The sequence below is a fragment of the Miniopterus schreibersii genome (assembly GCF_964146895.1).
Source record: "Miniopterus schreibersii genome assembly, chromosome: 8".
Lineage (NCBI taxonomy): Eukaryota > Metazoa > Chordata > Mammalia > Chiroptera > Miniopteridae > Miniopterus > Miniopterus schreibersii.
Genome location: NC_138109.1, coordinates 49,940,423 through 49,963,799, shown reverse-complemented (window position 1 = coordinate 49,963,799; position 23,377 = coordinate 49,940,423).

Genomic DNA, 23,377 nt, shown 5'->3' with positions numbered 1-23,377 from the left:
CTGGTATAGCCTAAATGCCTTCACACTAGATAGTCTGGAAGGCTAAAATGGCCCAGGCCTGAATCTTCCTTGTTCATTGCAAGATTTTCAACACCCTGTGCAAAGTCAGGAATTTGTATTTTACAACTTGCAGTTGATACTTTAAATTATTCCATTTTAATCCTAAGCGTTTGGATTTTAAATGATATCCACTCCAGACACCTTGAAATCTGACTGTAACGTTGCTTGCATATCACCTCCTGACCTTTGCTCAGCCAGTAAATTGAAGTTTTATGTCTCTAAATTTAAGTCTGAATAAACTAGAAAATACAGGGTTTTTTTTATCCCCACTATTAGCTCTAACCTATCTAATCTTCTTTCTCAAGGGGTTCACCTCAGTTCAATTATCACATCCAGGAGAAGATAAGTCTTTCCTATTTGTTCACCATCTAACAATTTCCAGTGGGGTCATTGATATCCACTAGCCAGAGTGGATGACCACGCAACCTTACCAGAACCCAAAGGATTACAAAATAATGTGAAGTGTGAATTGTGCCTTTTTATGATCATAATTTAACTGCCATAGGCCTCTCAAATAATAGTTGCTATGGCTGTTGGTTAACAAAGTAGATGGATGCTTTTATCTAAGAAATGTAACATAATTATTTGGTGTCTCAGACCATATTCAAATTGAATTTCACTATGTTTATACCCACCTAGAAGCAGGTGTGATAACAAGATGGGCCCATTAGCCAGTGAAGAGGCCAAGCATATGACTAGGTCTGATATATTTTTAGTATAAAGATAAATTGTCTTGTTATTAGTAACCAGATCATAGGTTCTGTTGCCAAACTACATGGCTGAACTGTTTCAAGTACAATCATCATGTTTGTGGCTTGGCTTTGTTTTTCTAACAGTGAATCTCATGTAAACATCATGAGCTATCTTGAGGTCCATCTCTGCACCAAGAGTCATCATGTGCACAGGACTATTTGATAAAGGTATTGTGAAGAATTCAGCAGCAAGTGAGAAGAAAACTGTATGGGGACCAAGTGAGATAGAAATACACTCTCCCCCAGCCCCAGAGCATGTTTTTCGTATTTGAAATCATCAGCATATACAACAAAATATTAAATTTAGGAAACAAACATCTTCTATCTATTAAACCATAAAGAGAAACATCTTTTAATTCAGTGAAGCTTCCCTACAACAAGATACAAAATAGTTTCTTTGATTCAATTGTACATAGCTTTTATTATTTTAACTTTTTTTTTTTTTTTCTTGAACTGATCTGTTCTTTCCATTTGACAAATAGAACAGGATTTTACAGGCCCTCTATGGCTCCCTAGCACCTAACATAGTGCTGAGTGCATCCTAGATGCTCAATGAATATTAGAATAATTAGATGATTTCACCCAAGTTTTGAACATGGAAAGAAAGAAAATAAACTTTCTACTGCTTCTAAGATTTATAACCGTTCTCTGTGCTTAAGATTCCTATGTCTTTTTTTTTTTTTTTAATTTGGCCAACTCCATAGGCATTACTCAAGTTCAAGTCAATGTCATCTCCTCCATATAAAATTTTCTTTGATATCCACAAAACAAATATAGTACCGAGAATGTTGTGCCCTTATAACTCCCTAATCATCAATCTTTTAGCATTTACCAAGATAAAAATTATTTCTTAGTACTCCTTTTTCATCCAAGATTGTAGATATGCTGAGTGCAGGGGGATATCTCTTTGTATCTTGAAGTTAGATTTTAAAAAAATGTTTAATGTTAGATATAGATTTTAATAAGAATTGTTAAATCAAGAAAGGGGAATGATATGTGTTGCTTTTAATCTACATTAAATTGTAGACATTTTTTTTCCTTCTTTTTGTTTTCCTTTTAGAGCTCTAAATAATATATTTTTACTCTAAATGGGAAATACATTCATTATAATTTTAATATTTACACAAAGTTGGTTAAATAACAAAACTATTCCTTAAAGACAAATATCTTATTTAATAAAGGAATTTAGTTAAAAATGAGAAGAGTAAATGCTTGCATGTCAATCAATGACAAGCTGGTTAAAACAAATTTCTAAAGAAAAACTTAAGGACAGTAGATTTTTCAGTAGCCTTTTATTATATGCTTTGATTTAGTTCTTTCAAATATAACTTTATTTAATATAAAACTCTTTGTGACCAAATTTCTAATGCTGTTACTTTCTGAATGGCTTTTATTTTCCCCCACTTTTCAGAATACGACAATGATAGAGTGTGTGTGTGTGTGTGTGTGTGTGTGTGTGTGTGTGTGTTAATGATTGTTAGTCTCCCTTTTAGGGTTTTCAAAAAATATTTGAATATCTCATTAATTTGTAAATAATTCCCCTCAGTTCAGAATTTCATGAAAAATTCTAAGCTTATATGATATTAGATTTTATTTTTTTCCACATTTAGCTGGGGTGATAGTTTCCAGTACTTTCAATGTCTTGCATTTTATAAGCCTCATCTCCATCTTAAAGTTTACTAAGCTCCTCTTTAATGCCTGAGGATTCCTGGCAGCTTTTATTTGTGTGTATAAAAGATAGGCCAAATCTTCACGGGAGAACATTCAAAATAGGAACAAATGTACCCTTGCTTACTTTATGCATTAAACATTTTCCTCCAAATATTTCAAGAATGAGTGTTTTAAAAAATTATATCCTTAGTCTTTTTCTTAATTTCATTTTATTGTTGACAGTATTACAGATGTCTCCCATTTTCTCCCTTTTTGCCCCCCTCCACTCAACCCCCACCCCACCCCAGGCCTTCCCCATGTTATTGTCTATGTGCATGGGTTATGCATATAGGTTCTTTAGTTAATCTCTCCCTGTCCTGTCTCCCCACCCCATACCTCCTACTAAGGTCTGTTATTCTGTTCCATACAGCCATACCTCTTGGGCCTATTTTGTTTGTCAGTTTATTTTGTTCTTTAAATTCCACATATAAGTGAGATCCTGTGATATTTGTCTTTCTTTAACTGGCTTATTTCAGTTAGCATAATACTGTCTAGGTCCATCCATCCTGCCTCAAAGGGTAGAAGATCTTTGTTTTTTACAGCTGCATAGTATTCCATGATGTAAATGTAGCACTTCTTTTTTATCCACTCATCTACTAATGGGCACTTGGGCTGTTTCCAGATCTTAGCTATTGTAAATTGTGCTGCTATGAACATACGGGTGCACATATTCTTTCTGATTGGTGTTCTAGGATTCTTAGGATATATTCCCAGATGTGAGATCACTGGGTCAAATGGCAGCTCCATTTTTAATTTTTTGAGGAACCTCCACACTGTTTTCCACAGTGGCTGCCCCAGTCTGCATTCCCACCAGCAGTGTACGGGGGTCCCCTTTCTCCACACCCTTGCCAGCACTTGTCATTTGTTGATATGTTGATAGTAGTAATTCTGGCAGTTGTAAAGTGATACCTCATTGTGGTTTTAATTTGCATCTCTCTGATGATTAGTGACTTTGAGAATTTGTTCATGTGTCTCTTGGCCATCTGTATGACCTCTTTGGAGAAGTGTCTATTCAGGTGCTTTGCCCACTTTTTAATTAGATTGTTTGTCTCCCTGGTGTTGAAGTATATGAGTCCTTCATATATTTTGGAAATTAAACACTAATCCTAGAAGAAAACATAGGCAGTAAAATTTTAGACATCTCATATAGCAGTATTTTCACCTATACATCGCCTAGCAGGGGTGGGGAACTGTTTTTCTGCCAAGGGCCATTTGGATATTTATAACTTCATTTGCAGGCCATACAAAATTATCAAGTTAATTAGCTATGAAAAAAGCTCTTAGATTTATTGAATTTTGAGTCCCACCTGCAGTTGCCTCAGCAGAGCCAGGCTAAATGATTTCAAGGCTGGGCTGTATAGGGCCAAGGGCCAATGTTCCCCCACCCCTGGCCTAGGGCAAGGGAAACAAAGGAAAAAAATAACAAACGGGATTACATCAAACTTAAAAGCTTCTGCACAGCAAAAGAAATCATCAACAAAATGAAAAGGGAACATATTGTATGGGAAAACATTCATCAATGATATATTCTTAGTATTTTTAAATAATGTTCTCTAGTTAACTATTAATTTTTTTTATATTATGGCAATTTAACACCCTTGTAAATCTGATGTCTTTATAAATTGTCTTCTATCCTTCTCTTATAGACACTTTTCTTATGAAATGCTATGAAATATTTTTTTTCTGAATACAAATAAATTTATATTCCATTATTTTAGTTTAAATGAAAAGCCCAAAGTTTTAAATTAATGGAAATCTCAACAAATCATGTCTATCTTTATTAGTTAAAGTTGAATTAACACAGATATGGTCATTTCATGTTTTTAAGAACAAACAAGGAAACCTAAGTCACTTTATAAAACTCAGACCCTTACGAAGTCTAAGGCTATTAAAACTGGAAAATGTTATATTAATTATAAGGGATCCTCAGTCCAAACATCTGGAGTTATTCAACAGATTTGTTAAGAATTATTGATTTTGTACCTGGGCATGAGTGTTTTCACTTCTGTGAATCATTATTAGTGTTCAGGTTGGTTCTAGGTCCTTAGCTTATAGTTTATTGCACATAATTAGCACCATTCAAATGCCATCCTTATTGGATTGACATACCTCCCTGCTCTACTGTTCATGGTTTTCTAGGCACTCCTCCATCAATCTCCCAACCTGTTCACATACTGTTAAATCCAGTTTCCTTATGACAGGTTTTTCACTTTAGGGCTCAAGAACATAATGGCCCAGAATTTCTCTCCTGCCATCTTTAAAATAAGTAACCTTAAAACAATCTTATTGCTCCTTTCTGAACTTTGGGCCAAATCTATATTCCAGCTAGAGTCAAACAGCTGCATAACACACACACACACACACACACACACACACACACCATTTCTAGCCACAATTTCTTCTTGTGTGGGAACATGGGATCTCAATCACATAACTTCTTGATGGGGAAACCTGAAGCCCTGGCTGCTTATTTTTTATGAGCATTGAAAAACCATTGAAAGTATGTTTCTTTGGGTAGCTATAGAACATTGCAGACTTTCTGTCCTATTCCCTTGTATGTAGTTACATCTTAAATTGTATCACTCATAATATTTCATAGTCAATGTCTCCATGGGACATTGGTTACAAAGAAAGAAATGCATATTTAAGAAACCCCTAGAGGATCACAGATAAGACAGTTCAAATTTATTTAGACCCCATGTATGCAGAATACTATATAAGTAAATTAAGAGATTGGAGCAAGATAACCAAAATATCACATCTCTATCCTGTGTCGTCAATGTTTAGTTCTTGCTCTTTCCTTTGTTTCTTCACAGTAATTACTACCACCTGAAGTAGTATGGGTTCATTCATTCATTGTCTCTCTTTATGCACCAGAATGAAAACCTTATAAGAGCAAGGGTTTTGTTTGTTCACTGCTCAATTTGGCTCTAGAATCGCACCTTGCACATTATATATTCTCAGGAAATATTAGCCCAGTGAATGAGTAAACATAAAAGAGAAAAGATTGATAGTCAAAGGAAGAGGGTTGGTTTCTTTCAATATGGTTGAGCAGATAGTATCACAACATAATCTTTCCTTATAAAGTATAAGTGGTAAATGAAGACTAAATCTTGAAAGGAACAGGGTTTGGGGTTCACTAAAAGCAAATCCCTAACTGCTGCCTGGGAAATAAAACAGTAGGGCAATAAGGACTTTGTTATTAAGTCAGAGGCATTTCATACTGTGTTGAGCAATGTGATTAATGGTCACTGATAATCCTGAAGTCATCTTTGAAAATCAGCAGCAGGAGTGTGGAGATCTATGCAATGAGATGGTGATCTCTATCTCAACATGAGTAAGTGCTCAGTAAATGTTAGCAGTTATTATTAATGTCATTACATTTTTATTATTAGTTACTATATACATGATATATGTATGTATTTCTATATTAATATATTTAATGGATAAGGCACCCAGCTGGATTTGGTTCCCAGTTAGAGCTCTGCCACATACCAGCTGGTGACCACAGGCAAGATACTTAATCTCTCCGTACCTAGTATCCTCACCTATTTCCCTGAATTGTTGAAATATTGTAAGAGACATAATGTATCAAGGTGCTTCACCCATGTCTGGCATGATAGTGATAATTATTGATCATAATCACATTGTTGAGTTATACAAATTAAAGTCATGTAAATAGAACAGACTAAAGTGTCTACATAAAAAGGAAAGCTATCTTTCCAGGTAGAAATATAATTTGTGAGAAAGACCTTAAGCAGACCTGTATTTCTTTCTAACGCCTTGATATTGTAATTCTATAAAAGTAGATGATGTGACTCTGTCACTTAGAATTATTGCAGCTGAAAGAACTAAAAATGAAATATGAGAATATATATGTAGTTTTATGAACAAAACACACAAATGTCTAAAATATTTTGAAGAATCAAAAATATCTCACAATAACTCAAAGTTAGTATTTTTTCAAAAAGATTTCAACATAAAAATACTTTGCCTCTGGATTTTGAAAAATATATTTGGCTATTCCTCCATTTGGAGTTTACTTTAAGGCTCAAATATAGACTGATGAGTTTACCGATGATCCTTGTTTCCTCTTTGTTCTCTGGGCAGTGATATTTTTCTCTCACTGGTGAAGCTTTGTTGTATACTCTTATACCCCAGAAACATAGATATTCCTCCATAATGATTATATTTTTAGCCAGACAATATATTACTTTAAATAGTCACTGTGATATGTATATATTATAATCTCAGTAGATACACTTTCTAGTAATATCAATAAAATTAATGTACTGGAGATTTGATAGTAGCCTTGTCTAGGAAGCAACCGAATCCAAAGTAAAATGTACACAGCTATCTAAACTTAAAATACAAAGAATAAAACAGAATATCAGCCACCAAAGTGGCAAAGACATTAGTCATATGTAAACATTCCCAAGTATAAGCAAGAGTTCTCTCAGTGCCAACCTGAACAATGACCATAAGTGAAGAATACAGTTTTAAAATAAGCATTTTTTTTGTTTGCTGTTCTTCTTTACATCTTGTATCCTTTTTAATTCTTTGTCTCTGGTACCCAAACACTGTACCAGTTCTATTTATAAAAGCCCATTCCCAATATAATTCTTTCAGCAGAACTTCCTTCTCTGAAGAATGCCCAGGCGCCAGGGGTCTACATGCACCACCCATGGGCCCTGTGTCCCTTGTCTTTACAACGTGATTGGGTTCCTACTGTGGGTTACTTTAAACCAGCACTGTTGCTCACATCAGAGACCTTCAATTTATGGCCTGAGGGCAAAATCCAGACCACTATCTCTTTATGTAAGTGTCATTGGAACACAGCCATGAGAATTCACTTATGCAGTGTCCATGCTTTCTTCTGCACTACAATGACAGAGTAAGTAGATGTCACAGAGATCATATGACCTATAAGCATAAAATATTTATAGTTTGGTCCTTTACAGAAAGTTGCTGACCCTAGATCCTCACTGTACTTGAATCACTCGGACCATATCCTCTTATTTTAGCTTCTGCCATTCATCCTGCTTCAAGACCTGGTTCTGACCATCTCACTTTGGAACTCTTCCTTCACCTTCTTCTCTGACGTCCGGGTTGCCCCTGATCTTCTGAAACAACTCCTTTACAACTCCAGTGGCTCCTCTCTTCAACTGCAATGCCCACCCCTTAGACTAAGAGACTTCCACCTACTTAAATGTCAGCCAAGCCTCATCCAGTGTGGTTTCTACACCTCAACTGCTACCCACACAGCGGATAAAGCTTCAGGTTTACCTGTTCTCACAGAAAAGGCCTCAGGCACATGTCATAGCTGCTAGTGCATTAGCTCTCTAATTTAACACATAAAAATGTAGTAAAACACAGACCTAATTGTCCTTCAACTTATTACATTTTTCTGCTTTGAAACCATAGCTAGACTTTAAGAAGTTAAGTTACTTTTTCAAAGAAGAAAAAATGGCAAATTAAATTTCTTTAACTTGTAGAGTCCCACTAAAAGGAGTAAATTTAGAGGTGTTTGGGGAATGTTGACTAGAAAGGAACTGTCTGTCCTCATTTACCTGTGGCTCCCTTGTTCATCACGGTTTTCAAGATACTACTGTACTTCCATAAATAATTGTGTATTTATATTAGAGAGTAACACACTAAAGCCAATAAGATGAAAACTCCTGTCATTTTGTTTAGAGTCATTCATCTGGGTTAGGTTTGAGTTCTGTTTTCAACTCAAAAAAATATTGTTTGCAGTAAAGTCACCTTAATGTATTATATACATTATCACCTGTAGTGAGAGACAATATGCTTGAGTTTCACAAGTCTCTGTGAACTATAAACTATCTTGCATTGCTTGGTAGGGGTTTCAACCTCAACCAAGATTTTTTTTTAGAAGAACAAGTTTTAGAAACAAAAGAGCCCGAGAGCCTTACTTAGGCTAATAAATGATTATCATGACCTACAAATACAACCCTGATTAATGAATTTTTTAATAGCCATTCCCTGATCCTTCTCTTTAGACATGACATTTACTCCCAGATAACAATTCACTTAAAAGTTTCACCAAAACTTAGAGGAATAAAAGAGCATGAAGGCTTTCCTTTTAGTATTTATCTTTTTTTGAAAGTTATTGCCAGTTTGTACAATGGCTCTTCTGTTTGCCTACAGAGTCTCTAACAGGATCTCATTCATTATTTATAAAGCACATTAGGATACTTTGAGTGTGGAAGATGCTACAGAAAACCAATTCTCTTCTTCTTATTGTGTTAATCCCAGATTAAAATTAATGAATTTTATAGCAGAAAGAAAATGAAATAATATATAGAGCTAATATGGCAAATACAATGGAATTCAGAAAATTAATTTTTAATACATTTCACTTTGAAACTTCATGGTTGAGTATGATGTGATATCCACTTTTATTCTGATATTTCTATAAACCTGTGGTAAAAATCATTACAGCATATGGTCTGTCTTTAGTAACCTAGCTGTCCAGAGATGAAATATGGATTTAAGCACAAGAATGAATCAAACTGCCTCAAGCCATCATGTGTACCCTTTATTCCTGTAATATCCGTGTTCTGCACTTCCCCATCTGACAACTTCATGTTCATGTTATTAGAATTGCAGGTTACTTTACAGCATTAGACCCATATTATAAGAAACAAAGTCTAAGCTCACAAAATCTTGCTTAAAGAAGCATTTCAAGAAAATATTGCTAGCTATAAATAGAGAGTAAATATAGGCAAAACAAAAGTGAGAGATTTCACCCAGCATGTGAATTTCATAGTACATTTTGTAAAAAATATTTATTACTTGTATGGCTTGAAGTGAAGTACCTCCGCCACATCAGGAATCATTTTTGTCACCTATAATGTGAGGGGTGGATGAGAAGAGGGTGAGGTGAGAATATACAGCACTGTGGTGATAATTAGATAAGATGTCTCTCTCTGGATATATGCAAACCCTAAGAGCACCGCTTGGTTCAAACCAGAAGAAGGCATGCCTTATGCTGGCCAGACACAGCCCTAAATCATAATAAAATATTTGGTCAACAGAGTGGAAATTTTACTTTATTCTTCATTTTCCCTTTTAGCTGGACACTTTTGTGCAATGAACTGCTTACAGAAACATGCACGGTAGCTCTAAATAAGAGCTAGACAATTAGACAGACTCTAATTTGTTCACCTCTCTCACCAAACACTCTTTCTATGACTGTGACATGGAGCAGAGTTCAGAACGGAAGAAATTATGATCAGACCAGCCATGGAAAACTTCTTATATTTCGGTAGAATATACTTTGATCACCTAGAGTATGCACCGTACACATGGTGTAAAGTAACTCCAATGGTGATGGTCACTAAATGATGTCATACAAAAGGAACGGATAAAAGGTCTGAAACTGCTTATCACGACAAAGGAATGGTTAAAGAGAAATGAGAAAGAAGAAACAAAACAACAAAATGCATTTTCTTGCAAATAACAACACAGAGCCTAACAACAGAACACAAGAAAGAATTTTTAATAGAACTTTTCAAGCACTGATTAGGTTAAACGTAAGCATTGCAAGCTGCAAATGATTAGACATGTTCAAAGTGATGATGGTTGCTCACTGGTTTGGAATATTTTAGAAGAACTCTATTTACTCAAAAAGGGATCAAATTTTGTGCAAATGCTATTTTACATTATGACAGATGAAAGGATTTAAGAGATATTCCAAGTTCTCTACCATTTGCTAAGAATATGCAGACAGATAAGATCTAGCCTTTCTTCTTACTTAAACTACAATAGAACATGAAAATAAATATATACACAATTAAATACACCATCAATATAAATAATATTATTTAGTTCTTTAGAAAAAAATCAAAAAAAGCTTACTGAAGTAGTTAACATTTGGTTGAATCTTAAGGAAAGCCTGGGCTAGAATTTTCCAAAGTAGAAAACAATGAGAAAGAAGAGATTATCTGAACAAAGCTAGGTGGCTTCCTAGGCAGCAGCCTACAATTTAACACTTAACTTCACAAGTTTACTGTTACCTGGTAACCAATAAACAAAGCTGTTCACTATCTTACTCAATTAACATTTATAGAGCATCCTACCAAACAACAGAGAATATACATATTCTTCCAGTGCCACATGGAAAAGTTGCTAAGATAGAACATATTCTAGATCATAAGTTTTAATATAATAAAAACATTCAAGTCATTAAAAGCATATTCTGTGATGGCAATGAAAGAATTTAGAAATAGAAAAGGAAAAGATCTCTGATAAATTCCCAAGTATTTGCAAATTAAATAGCATATTCTAAATAATCATGGGTCAAAGAAAAAGTAAATGAGGTTTTAATAATTATTTTTGTCTGAATAAAAATGAAAATACAATATATCAAAATTTGTGAATGTCACTAAAGTGGTATTTAGAGGAAATTTTGTATGACTAAATTCTTATAATAGAAAAATAAAACAGTATCAAATCAATAATCTCAGCTTTTACCTTAAGAAACTAGAGAGAGAAGAGCAAATTAACTTTACAATAAGTAAGAGAAAGGAAATAAAGATAATTGTGAAATCAATAAGACAAAATTTTAAAATGAAAAAGAAATATAATAAAGAAAATCAGTGGAATCAGAAAAGCTTATTCTTCCAGATCAATAAACTTGATAAACTCTAACCAGACTAATAAAGAAAAAAATTTCAAATTAAAGAATGTGATAGGTGATGTTACTAAGATCCTACGATTATTTAGGATAATAGGGAAATACTTTGAACAAATTTATGCCAATAGATTTGACACTTTGTATGAAATTGTCCAATATCTTAAAAAATACAAGCTATCAAAGCTTGCTTGAGAACAAAGACAGGCTGAATAAATTTCTATCTTAAAAAAATAGAATTAGGGCCTAGCTGGGGTGGTTCAGCAGTTGAGCATCAACCTATAATCCAGGAGATCCCAGTTTGATTCCCTGGTCAGGGCACATGTCCAGTTTCTGGGCTTGATCTCCAGCAAAGGGTGTACAGGAGGCAGCCAACCAATGACTCTCTCATCATTGATGTTTTTATCTCTCTCTCCCTCTCCCTTCCTCTCTCTGAAATCAATGAAGACATAATTTTTAAAAAAATAGAATTAGAAATTAAATATCTCCCTATGTAGTCTACAATTTAGTATTTACCTTGATAAGTTGACTGTTGTCCAGATGTCTGCCCTTCGGGTTTACAAATTGATAAAAATAGATCTTATCATTCACTGTCCAAATGTTGAGAATGTCAATCTATTTTAAACAATTTCATTTGCTAGATGGGGCAGAAACTGGAGTCACCTTTTCCAGCATAAACTACAAAAGAAGCCACATGGGTAAATTTATTGGTGAGTATGAAATTAGGAACAGTCATTTTAGAATACAAATGATGCCTTCTCCTCCACTAGAGTGGAACAAGTGCCAGGAAGGTGAAAGAATCATGTAAGCCTGGGAAGCTAGAGTCAGCCCAGGAGGATGATTTGCTGAGCACTCAAAACATCTGCTGTTGTGGTTTCCTTTTTCTATATGCTTCCAACGTTTATAAGTATTTCTTCTGGCAATGATTTCCTTTCATTGGATATATTTGTATTTTATCAGGTTAGGACAAATATCTCAATCTCAGCACTACTGACATTTTAGATTATGTATTTATTTGCTATGGGGGCTGCCAAGTGTATTTTAGGATTTTTGCCAACATCTTTGGCCTCTGCCTATTATTACACCAAATCTCCCCCACGCAGTGAGAAATAACATGTCTCTAGATATCGCCAAATGACCCTTTGGGAAAAAAACTGCTCCTTTTCGGGAATCACTAAGTTAGGGCAAAGTATTATTGACTTGGGAACTGGTATCTATCTTTAAGTTAGTCCTGTAATGCTTCGTTTATTATTATGCATTGTGTTGATTTTAAAGTTCAAATCTCTGAGAATATATTTTTTCTTATTGTCTTCTCATCCTTGTACATAGTCAACAGCAAGTAAGGATTTTCCTGTCTGGGGGGAATGGTAAATAATTACAAATGGCATTTCAATCGCAGAGATCAAGGTGAACCAAAGAGTAAGGAAGGAAGCAATATATATTTGGAGAAAATCCAGGGCCAAGAGAAATTAAAGAGTATCTGACAATCTTAATATCTCCTTGATCTAAATAGTAACGCTTTTCATTCTGTCCTGATGAGTAGCAATATGTAACATTGACATTTAGAACATGTGAAAGATGCCCAGAGTTTCGTGCTCATTTTGCCATGCAGACTTACAGACCCCAATGAGGTAAGTATTGTTATTATTCCCATTATGTATGTGACAAAATCTAAGTAACTAGCCAAACACATATGCAGAAGGTCCTCAAATAATGGTCATTTTGTTTAATGCTGTTTCATTATAACGTTGATGAGAAAAAGAAAATGATTGCCAGTGGGATGACTTTCTGTGGGGAGGGTACTTGTTATCCCCACGTCTGTGCTGGTTTTCTCTGGGGATTCGTTTCCTCCCACATCTCAAAGATGTGCACATGAGGTGAGCTGGGGTATCTATATTGCCCCAGTGAATAAGTGTGGGTGTGGGTGCGCCCTAAGATGGAAGGGTGTCCAGTACAGAGAGGGGTCCCACCTACCACCCTAAGCTGCCTGGAGCCTAATAGCCTTTTTTTTTTAAATATTAACATTGATGTTAATGTGTTTTCATCACCTTAAAGAATCTGTTGTTTACAACTGAATCGTATAAGAAAAATAGGGGAAGACATCCAGCTGAAACAAGTACAGCTCAGGTCCTCCTTTTGATGAGAGACCGTCTGTACACTCAAAAAAGTTTTTGATTGGCAGAATCCTCTCAATTGTTTGGATTTGCATCCTAAGTTATGTGTAGGGTTGACCAAGTTAGTGCCAGACTCTGTCATTTCATCTTTTATAAAGTACGGCACCTACTGACAATAGGACTTAATTTTTTTAAGCCACATTTATTTAAAAGAACAACACAGTATTATTTTAAGAGAATTTGTATTTCGCAGGTCCACCAAAACTCTGGCATTTTTTTTTTCTTTCAGAAAAGGGCATGAAGGAATGTGACTGGTATCGGAATAATAAAGTGTATGTGTGTGTGTGTGTGTGTGTGTGTGTGTGTGTGTGTGTGTGTGTGTGATTTTGTACCTTTCCTCCAAAAATGTTTGAAGGAATTAGATAAGATTTGATGGCTATGGAGAAGTTCAGACAATACTCTTGTCTGCAGGATCCTTTTGAAAAGACAGACCCTCTGTACTAAAGGCCACTTACCTAGCATTTTAAAATTTTCCCCTTCCTCAGAGTAATATTAATAATAGCTTAAAAAAAATTTTTAAAAAGAGGCCAGGTTAAGACCTTTTCCCAAGATTCTTTGATGTTTAGTATGCAAAACCCACCTGAAATCTGGAGAACATGGAGAGCATAAGCCAGTCAGAGAAAGACAAGTGCCATATGATTTCACTCATATGTGGAATTTAATGAACAAACTGAACTATCAAGCCAAATAGAGATGGACTCATAGATGGAGAGCAGACAGACAGCTTTGGTGAAGGGGGTGGGGTGGTGGAGGGTGGTGGTGGAGGGATTGAGAGAAAAAAAAGAGAGAGAACTCATAGACATGGATGACAATGTGGTGATTGCAGGGGGTGGGAGGGAGGGGGTGGAGGTGGAAGAAGGCATAGTGGGGTAAATGGTGATGGCAAAAATAAAATAAAATAAAATAAAATAATAGGTTCATGAGGATTCTAGTAAGTAAGTATAGAATGAGGTCCAAGGATCCGCATTTTGCTGGCCACCCAGCTGATGACATAGTCCCAGACAGCAATTTAAGAAACCTTTGTCAAGAGAGCCCAGCAATATAGTGTAAGATGTATAAATTTTCAATCCTTCAGTGAGTAATTTCTAAGGTCATAATGAAAGAAGAATATTTAATATTTCTAAAGAGAAATTTCAAATTAAAAAAGCCCTTAGGTCTATGAAACCCTACTTGTGGCTAACGTGAGACCCAGAGTTTTCTCTGCAACAGCATTCAAGAAAAACTCAGCCACCAGATGGGGGACTCAACCAACAGACCAAAAGCAAGTGTCATCATGAAATCTAATAATTTATTAGAAGTAATTTATTATCTTTTCTAACAATCACAGAAAGAGCAGTCAAGGTTGCCAGAGCTCAACCTTAATTTTAACCTCCCCTTCTGAAAGACTGGCTTTCCCTGCATCCCTTCAACGACAGCAACAAAGTCCTCAGAAATGATCTGAATAAAGATTATGCAGCACAGATTTACTTCCCACTTTCTTTTCGGTGCAAACCATTTTTGAGTCAGTCAGCTTAGCTCTTGTCTTGCTGGTTTTGATACTTGTCTCAAATGGTCTGGGGAAAATAAGTCGTATTTCACTGTCTGTATAAGCAGAGTTGGTACATGTACTTTTTAATGGATTGTGTTTGTGACAAGAGCTTTCTTTAACCACTTGAGGATTTTAATACATTTTCTTAACTGACAGAGCAGTGGGTCCAGTGCAATAAGCCATTTAAAAGAGCACAAGAGGATTGTATACTCCTGTAACAGGTCTTACACAAAACCTCCCAGAACACTTTACCCCAGCCTAAAATAAATTGTCCCTGAAGGAAATTATGGGGCCAGAAAGGCAGCATGGTGTGGTGGCTAAGGCTATAGATTCTACAGCTGAGCTGCTGAAATAGAATTGTTGTCAAATTATTTAATCTCCTTGTGGACGACAATAGTACCTAGTTATTGGATAGTTAGGAGGATGGCATGACTTCATGCCTGTGAAAGGGCTCACGGCAAGCACTGTAGTATTTATTTAATAGCACTTTTATAGTGCTTTAGGGGCAATGAATGAAGACAAATAATAGGGGCTACCTGTGGGGAAAATTATGTTAAATAAAACTAAATGTATTAAACCTTCTTATCTACCGAACACAATGATTACGTTATAGCAACTTCCAAATGGAAAAAGAGAAGTAACATGATTCAGAATTTAGAGTGTCTAACTTCAAATACCTAGTATTTTGGCTAAAGGATGAATGATATCAAGACAAAGTGAAAATTTAAATATTTAATCAGACACTTAAGAAACAGAGAAAGGAATCTAATGGGGTTTAAGTGAAGAGAATAGGAATGATTTTAAGTGCCCTGCTAATGTCTCTATCACATATTTTGTGCTCTGTTCACTGTTCTCAATACCTGCCAGTTGCAACTGAGTAAGCCTCAGGTCCTACCAAATGGCATGTAACAGGCCCGTGTCAGCTAGTACATGGCACCTTTTCCTGAGCAACACATTGACAAGCTCCATGTCAGCTTAATACAATCTATGGGAGTAGCAAGAAAAGGACACTTATCACGCAGCAATGAGCCTCTAGGAGGTCAAGAGGTAGAGGGGAGTGAAGAGGGAAGGAGGAAAGTATCATTTCTCGCCCTCAACAATGCATTTAAGTGGCTTTGCTTATGGTTATTGCTAACTAGGGATCTGGGGTACGTTGAATAGGACGTGGTTCTCTCCCTGTATTTGATATAATAGCACTTGTTTCTGTAGATATTGGGGGGTCGGGGAAAGTACATAATTATATCAAGTTCAGTTGACTTCACTCCTGACTCTACAAAATTTGGTTTGAAACCTTTTGAGACCCAAGTTTCTTGTGAGACTTCTGGGCTTTCAGATTCCATTCAAGTGGAAAATGAACAGGCTCTCTCTCTGCAGCACAAGGCTTCTGCTCAGAGTAAATCCCAGCCATCTGGGGTGAGGTTCTATGAACCTGCCAATCCCAGCATACTCTCTCCAGCTTTATACACTCTCCTTCCCGAGGAAAATCTCCCTCCCCAATAATGAAGCCTTGCTCCTTTTATTTTGCTAGAAATGCCTTCTTATCACTTGTCCTACATTGATACCCATCATTAATCCCTTCCATTCTTGAAGAAACATTTACTGAGGAGTGACAGGGAAAGAAGGGCAGTCCATCTAAGAGAAATGGAAAGTGCACAAGTATCACAGTGAGCAGGATTCTTGGCTTAAAAGATTTGGAACTAATGACATTGGATGTGATAAAAGCACTATCCTCAATCAATATTCAGTGTAAAGTATGTAAGGGAAAATAAATACTGGTTTTTAGACAGCGATGGTAATATGCATCTCCTTCTATTTCCTTTCCTCATCAATACCTATTTCCTCAAAAATGGATGTTGTAAAATAACCACTAAATTTTCTCATACTTTCTTCCTTTACCTTCAGGGTTTCAAAAGACACTTTAGCTACAAGACCTGTCTATTTATTTAATAATAGCACAGATGGTCCATTTCTAATGTTGAACATTAAATAAACATATTGGAATGGTAGTGATGGCTCCTTTGTGTAGAGAGAGATTGCTTATACTACTAAGTGTAAATAGCTTTGAGCTAGTAACAAATAATTGTGTCTTATTATGAACATGAAAAGCCCACCACTGTGCAGTGTTTCAGATGAGAATAAAAAGAGAGAATAAGCTGAAGGAAAAGGAGACTTAGGCATATTAAGAAACCTGAAGGAATGGTACCTGTCAGGCAAATGAGCTTCCCATGTAAAGTCTGTGAATAATCCTGACCTTTTCACGTCCAGAGATTTCTGTCTGAAAGCCTTCTCTGGGTTCTATTTTCTAGTCAGTGCTCACTGTAAAATTAAGGACTTGAATAAAATCCCATGATATTTTACTAGATAAACCAACTTGGAGTGAGAGCGGCATGTGATCATTAAAGTTGTTTTAATAGAATGGTTCATTCTAGGTATATATTAGGTATGGAGTTAAATTATGTTTGAAAATGGTATATATGAAATGAGTGCCTTTATCTGAGATTAAGCAATTTAATGAAGCACATTTAACTAGATTGGTGTTTGTTACCCCATGACCAGACCTTAGGAAAATAAGCTTTGCTAAGATTTAGAGTTAATGTTACTTCCAAGGATTTTTTATTTTGTAAGATTCGCTTTAGGGAGTGTTTACTTTAGGAGAATATATGCATCACACTTCCAAGTCCTGAATCTATTTTTTGAAAAAAAATTATTATGAAAAAATATGACCAGAAATTGGGGGTTAAGGAAGAGTCCTGTTCAAGGTTTAATGCACTTAGAGAGAGCCAGGTCATTAAAAATGGTTATACACACATTTCAACCGACTCTACAGATGCAAAAATATTTTTAAGTGCATTTTGACAACATTGCATCTTGAAATACATAGCTGTAAAACAATACAATACTGCTGCTTCTATTTTCATGAACAAGGTTATGGGAGAAGGACAGGACATTAAAAGAATTGGGTAGTAGGTAATTGTAAATAGAAAGAATGGTAGGTGTGGTAGGACCTGTGAAAGTTGTGTTTTGTTTGTTTTGAAAGAATAATTAAATTTATTTTTAAACCACTGCATTATACAGCTTTGTCACAGCAGGTTATCTTAGAAGTAAAAATATATTTTGAACCATTTAAATTTTTTTTTTTATTGGGCAAATATAAAATAATTGAACTTTGTTCAGCACACTTGATAGACAATATAACCCTATTTATAAACAATATGTTTTATAGGCAATATAAAAATATTTAATTACTTGACAAATTTTAAAATAATGGATTATTTCAGCATTTACACTCATATTTTTATGGAGATACTGGAAGCTGGAAGAAAATTATTTTGAACTACAACCAACACAGTGAAGAGTATTGCTTTTGTGGTAAAGGTAAGAATTGTATACTACAAAAATCAAATTTTTCTTTTTTCCAAAGGTCAGTTGGTGTTATATTTATATTGTTCCTTAAAAACTATGATTAAACATTTTTACTTGTACTGTCTCCAACTGTAAATCAACATCTGGGTAAAATGTCAGACTCACTTTTCATCTTTCTTAAGTGCTTTTGTTCCTACTCTGCAGCAGGGGTAAGAGTCACACTAAGGAAATGGTTGCAGTCTCCTGCCTTACAGTGTGGCTGCTACAGGGAGGGGAGGGAGGGGAGTTCCAGGCAGAAGGTCTTTGTTCCAAACCCTCACTGACACACTTGAAATAAACATGGTCAGTCTCACTGCATGTTCTGAAGATTGATCTAAAAGTAGTTGCTTTTCATGATTAAGATAAAGCAAGAATACATTTAATACTTTTTTTGAAAAAGGTGATTTTAATGGCTCAGACTTTAATTATAACTCAACAGCATGTTTGTTGACTTTTTTTTTTCAATGTCAGGAAACAGGACCAGGATATAAGAGAGCAGCTGAGAGACCACAATCATTGACACTGAACAGAATGGCAGTCAAGGGTCCTGTTTATGCTCTGGCCTCTGACTCACTGATGACCAGTAGGCAACTGCTTGGTTCTCGTTACTTAAAGATTCTCACATGAAAATAACAGCGCTGGCATATGGAATGATATCTCTCAAGCGAGTCCTGAGGGTTCTTTAATTAATACTCAAAGGGTAGTTTAATATGTTTAGAAACAAGCCTTTGTAAAAATGCAAGGTAATGTGATAATGGGTTTTAATTGGCCAGGCTGAATTACAGAATTCTAATTTAATTTTAGCAGTTTTCCTCAGTGCCCTTCGCTCACACTAACTGATAAATCTATGAGATGTTCTCTTATATTTGGGCTGATCCTGGAGGGCACTGAAATCAGCAAATTACTCCCTTAGCACACAGTGTTCAGCCATGTGAGGTAATTTCCTACTTCCCAGTCCTCCTGAGTCTCCTTTACAGGACCAAAGGCAATAATTCCGCTAAATTGTTCCACAGTGGCTAGAAAAGTGAAATCTCCACGTAGATAGAATACAGCTTCTGTAGACCTGCTGTCAATAGTGGCAGATAGAAATTTCTAAAGTTAAAGCTTGATGTTGAGATCGTGGTCCTAGCAAAATAGACACTGTGGAGACATTTACATTTCTGAAAACGCCTTAAAGTTTCATTGCTCTTTTCCACCTGGAACAAGACTCGGTGATAATTCAAATCTTTTGAACAAAAAAAGGTATTCACTACCAGTTCCTTATGTTCCCAACCCTCTTCGAGAGAAATCAGAAAGTTAAGATGAGAAAATATCTCTTGTACACACAACCAAATGTCTTATCCTATGTCGGTTTGAGGTACACGTCTTAGAATCTGAGGAAATACTTCTTTTTAAAGAAATTACTTTGTGAAAGTAACAAGTGATAATATTTTTCCTGCCATTTATCTTTTCGGCCTGAATCATGATATACTTTTTTCCAAGGAAAGTTAAATTTTAGTCAAGGTAGGATAAATTATATTTCTCCAGTTGATCCCAAAACACAGTCCAACATTCCAACTTATTTGTAAGTTCACATGTTCCCCACTCTTTCCTTTTACCAAAAGTAAGAAACATTAACAATCTCAAGAAATATGTTATCAATAGAAGAGCTCTAATTCTGTTTAGGTATCAACTAATTCCTCTTGTATAAGTAACTAGTGTAACTAAAATTCCATTTACAACAGTATTATACTTAAAAACTACAAATATCCCAGAAGCTAAGTCTCCTACCAACCCTATGATTTACCTAGTACCAGGTAAATTCATGCCAAGTTATTTCCACAACAGTTTCTGTTGAGTCAACACACCCACAACATCATGCAATTGGAAACCCAAGCTTACCATATCTCTTCTGTCATAAACCAGAAGACTTAAAAATATTTCTAATTAACACATTTTGTTGTATATTACTTCCACATCATAGCATGCTTGCCAGAAAGTGGTATCAGATCATTGGGTTAGAAAGAGTGGAAGAGACAGAGTAGGAGAAACCATGTCATTTGTGGCTTGAGTGGCAAATTACAACACTAAGTCAAAACACTAAAACTGTATGCAATCCAATCTGAACAAGAAAAATTTTCTCCAGAGCCACAACAAATTGAAATGCATGATGTTAGGAAAAGTAGCTTACTGAAGAATCCACTTAACAATGACTGCCCTTTAACATGCAGATCTAGGACAACCTGCCACTATCATTATAAGACTGATTTAACCTTCCTTTTTTAAAGAGAATTAAAATAAGGTCAAAAGACTTCTTCTCATTGAATGTGTCCTACCTCAGTGGCAGTGATCCGACCTTCTTGTTCCATCAGTCACCTTCCCATTATGTACGAAATGACCCTTCTATTAAAAGCCAATAATTTTTTACTTTAATCTTCTTACTCATTTCAATATAATTAAGAAGCATAATATATTATTTCTAAAATATTATAAAATAAGGCTTTTCATTTTTATTTATGTTTTTTATTTGGTCATCCTTATTGTTTAAGGAAAAGTATCATAAATACTACCCTACTAACTGCAAGAAAAACCTCAATGAAAATCTTGTCAAAGTTAAAGAACTCTGCTGCTTCTGATCATTATTCTTAAAACCAAAAAGCTTGGAAAGAAGGAAATGTTGCAAATGAAGATTAGGGTTTTATTTCATTGCTTGTTATTTGATATTGTCACACACTGAGTCCTTTTATGCACGTGATTAAAGAGTTAACCTCTCTTTATAAAATAGTCGAGTTTTGTTTACTCACCAACCCCTCTCCAGACATCCATTAACTCTTCTGGAACTGTTCTCCTTACCTTATTTTATAATCAGAGATTCATTCCTTCCTCTCAACTCATAATGATTAGGAGGGAGACCTGTCAACCCTTTGCTCTAGGATGGAGAATGTGACTCAGGCCCAGGCCAATCAGGTTATTGGATTCTACTCAGCATGGTAAATGGTTCTAAATATAGCATACAATCTACAAGAGTCCAATTAAAGTATATCTTATGACTTTTGGTAGATAAGTCTAAAACCAAGATCGATCTTTTATATAACTTTCTATAGGATGACTAGAAAAGGATATGAAGATCCAAGGACATTATGACATGACAAATAGAGGAAGAAGCTGTGAATGCACCTGCCCAAAGGAAATGTGCTAGAATATATAGAGAGAATAACAGGGCCCACTAACATTGTCTCAACCCTGGATCAAGCTTCACCTGAAACACAGCTATTGTTACACTTGAGAGTTATGAGCACGGATAAATAAATTTCCTTTTTCAGAAGCTAGTTTGAGTTCTCTGTCACTTTATAATTGATATTTAAGTTTTTTATCCTCACAGCAACCATATGGAACAGATGATGTTTGCATTTACAGAAGCAAAGATACATTGTCTTAGTAAGGTTAAGCAAGTTGCCCAAGGTCACCAGTTGATAAATAACACAGCTGAGTTTTGAAGCTATGTCTGTCTGGCTATAAATCTTAACCTGTGAAACATTACAAAATAAACTGCTCCCCTAAGTTGGAGGACAATAATGTGATTTCAAAATCAGAACTCTTTACAGCTGAACAGTGACCCGTTTTTACTGGCTTCACATAGGTGGACAAATAATCCTGTAGACAGCAATAAATATGATCCAATAATAAAGTCACAGAACTTAGGAATAGCATGCATAAAAATATGTCATATGATTCAGTTGTGCTTTATATAATTTATATTGTTATAATTGCATAACCTTCCTCCCAACAGTAGAATGAATCCTACACTGACACTTTCCTCTCCCTTCCCCCTTGCTCGTTCTGGACTGGGTATGACTCATTCTGTTGATCTTAGCTTCACCATAAGTCTTCCTAAGGAAAACTTGTTTTGATTAATATTTAAAGTACCATGGGGATTGTTTCCTGTTTTTCTGAAGCTGTCTCCCCCCTTGCTATTATCTCGCAGATGATTTGTAGGCATGCAGGTTTGTATTGTTTCTGATAACTTCAAGGAAAACAAATAGAGTTCTGTTTTTCAAACTGTTGTACCCAGGAAGCTGGGGAGAAGAGTGGATGTTACATATTGACTTTCTGGGTACAATTTCATATATTTTTCAAAAAACTGCTCTGCTTCTTTTTAAAACATTTGAAATTCTTTAAAAAAATTATCTTTTGAATTATATTACCTTTATGCATGCTATGATTTGGATTTTCTCCATCCCTCAGATATTGACACAGCAAAAAGACCAGAAAGCTAAGCAGTACAATTGAATATATACCTTGCTATATGACCTTGAGCAAACAATTTCACTTATTGGATTCTTAGTTTTATCTAGGTGCGAATTGGAGATAATAACAGAGTGTGGTATGATAAATTCTACAATATGAATGTGATGATGATGTTAAGGGAGGGTAATTAATCCCCACCCCAAAAGGAGGAGAAGAAATATTTCTGAATCGATGTGGTAGCTAATGTGAGTTTTATATGTCAAGAATAAATTTATCTGAAAGGGAGGGAGGGGGAAAGAGTATAACTGCTCCATACTGAGTATACTAAGTACAAAGAATTAAAAATCTTGTACAGTACAAGAATGTGGGAAAATACATGCCTAAGTCCATCATGCATTAGCAAAGTCCAAGTAATTCAGTGAATCAAAGGCAGTAAGTGGATGATAAACCAGGATCAGTGGGAGACTAAAGATTTCTTAAGGCAGATTAAAGATCTCTATCATCAAGAGAAGGAGGCATGGGCATATTACAAACAATTAGGAGAAATTATTCAATTTGCATTTCTAACTTATCAATCAGGTGGCAATGTAAAAATGGATTGGATGGACCTACATTCTTCACTGCATGGTGACTTGATGAGATGAAGAAGGTAATTTACAAGAAGGATGGGGACTTCTAACTTGGTCCTCAGGGTCAATGATGATGCTGTTTATTGAGAAAGCGACATTCGGGAGAATCAGTGATATTTGCTTAATTAAGAAACCCCTTAAAGTCTTCTTTTATTCCTTTGGTAATTAATCATTTTATGCTAAGTAAATAATTCTTTATTTTGAAGTTTCCCTATTCAAATAACAGATAGTTTCTGTCT